Source organism: Carcharhinus amblyrhynchos, unplaced genomic scaffold (assembly GCF_965287045.1).
Source record: "Carcharhinus amblyrhynchos unplaced genomic scaffold, sCarAmb.v2.hapA chromosome_183, whole genome shotgun sequence".
Lineage (NCBI taxonomy): Eukaryota > Metazoa > Chordata > Chondrichthyes > Carcharhiniformes > Carcharhinidae > Carcharhinus > Carcharhinus amblyrhynchos.
This window is the reverse complement of record NW_027649923.1, coordinates 7,555-10,072: the sequence shown is the minus strand read 5'-3', so window position 1 is coordinate 10,072 and position 2,518 is coordinate 7,555.

Here is a 2,518-nt window from a genome sequence, read left to right as displayed (position 1 = left end):
ATCAGGAAACAAAATTATATTTGCAAAATTCACCAAGCCATCCAAACTCAGAATGAGAGTGAGCAGAGAGGAAGAAAAGCTGAAATCTATTTCTTTCCAACACAGAGCCGAGGTGTGGAAAAATTTCACATCCCACACTGACCACAAACACCATTAAAATAAAGACAAACTCCTCCTGTTTTCAACATATTCCAAAGACAGCTCCACAGTATGGACATCTCACTCAGCAAATTTACATAGTATATATTTTACATTCAACCAACTTATTTCCTCCCAATTCTTTTCATAAACACAATACAATTCTACATGGACAGATAGTGCCAGATATTAATGGAGACTTCGATCAGATATTCCACTCAGGTGAAAGAACCACAATCAGTACAACTTTACTGATTTTACCGGGTGGCACGATAGCACAGTGGGTTAGCACTGTTCCTTCACAGCTCCAGGGACCTGGGTTCGATTCCTGACTAAGCTCACTGTCTGTGTGGAGTTTGCACATTCTCCTCGTGTCTGCTTGGGTTTCCTCCGGGTGCTCCGGTTTCCTCCCACAGTCCAAAGATGTGTGGGTTAGGTTGATTGGCCGTGCTAGAAAATTGCCCCTGAGTGCCCCGGGATGCATGGGTTAGAGGGATTAGTGGGTATGATATGGGGGTAGGGCCTGGGTGGGATTGTGTTCGGTGCAGACTCGAGTGGCCAAGGGCCTCTTTCTGCACTGTAGGGTTCTATAATCTATGATGATCTTTACACTGACAAATATACCCTACAATACTTATTCACTGGGTGTCAGGTAATCCATTCTGGTTAGTCATCCACACTCAAATTTTGATGACATTATTACTCCCACCAAACATTACTTCAGAGCGATCACCTTCACTGGTGGTAATCTTACAATAGATAAGATTGAGTAGTTCACTATTCCATAGCCTATAGAACCCTACAGAGCAGAAAGAGGCCCTTCGGCCCATCGAGTCTGTATCGAACACAATCCCACCTAGGCCCTGCCCCCCATATCACTACATATTACACCCACTAATCCCTCTAACCTACACATCCCTGGACACTAAGGGCAATTTCTTAGCATGGCCAATTAGCCTAACCCACACATCTTTGGACTGTGGGAGGAAACCGGAGCACCCGGAGGAAACCCACGCAGACACGGGGAGAATGTGCAAACTCCACACAGACAGTGACCCGAGCCGGGAATCGAACCCAGGACCCCGGAGCTGTGAAGCAGCAGTGCTAACCACTGTGCTACCATGCTGCCCAATTCAATATTATTCAATACATTAATTTCATTGAGTCGTGAACCCGTGCGTAACACACCGAGGCTCACTGTCAGTTGATGAAAAGGATTAAAACCACAGAGATATTTCAAGCCATCTGATTTCAGTAACTTACACCATTCACCTGGAGTCTGTATAACAGTGACAATGAGGTCAGCGTGGAGCATTTTCATTCAGAGTTTAAAATCAGATTTACACATCCTGAATGGTTAGAGTCACTTACCAGGGACACCAACAATGGCAATGATTGGGTAGAATATTTTGTCAGCTATCTCAACTGGATAATGCATCTTCAGTACGAGGTGATGTCCTCTTCCAGCTGCTGGCAGTCCCTCGATCTTAAACTCTGAGGTTATATATTCCCAAAGCCTTTCATTTATACACTGTAAATTCACCTCTGGGACCTTGTGACAGGTTTGAAGTTTTTTTTTAAATGCATGAACAAACAGATTATGACATTGAGTTCAGTGATGCAAACTTTTATTTTTAGGCTTGACTTACTTCTTTCCAAACACTGGATTCTGCTGATCACATTTATCAACTAATAACAACAGGGAAGATACTGTCCACACAAACTCCATCAGTCCCATGTCTCGATCTCAGATAGTTTCAGTGATATCTGTCACTGGACTGTGATATTCAGTATTTGAGTTTCAATTGTTACCGTGTCTCTCGGTGTGATCATTAACTGTGGACATTTTGTGATACCACAGAACCGTAGAAAATTACAGCTCAGAAACAGGTCCTTTTGGCCCTTATTGTCTGTGCTGAACCATTTTTTGCCCAGTCCCACTGACCTGCACTTGGACCCTATCCCTCCACACCCCTCTCATCCATCAACCCATCCGAGTTTTTCTTAAATGTTAAAAGTGACCCCACATTTACCACTTTATCCGGCAGCTCATTCCACACTCCCACCACTCTCTGTGTGAAGAATCCCCCCCCCCCAATTATTCCCTTTAAACTTTTCTCCTTTCACCCTTAACCCATGCCCTCTGGTTTTTTTCTCCCCTAGCCTCAGTGGAAAAAGCCTGCTTGCATTCACTGTGTCTATACCCATCAAAATGTTATCATCCGTCATCAAAGAAGAAATAGCGAGGCACCTAGAAAAGATCATGGCTGATCTGAAGTGGATCAGTTCCACTTTCCCGCTTTCTCCCCATAACCCTTAATTCCCTGTCTATTGGAAACCTATCTACCCGTGACTTAAATATATTCAGCGAGGCAGCCTC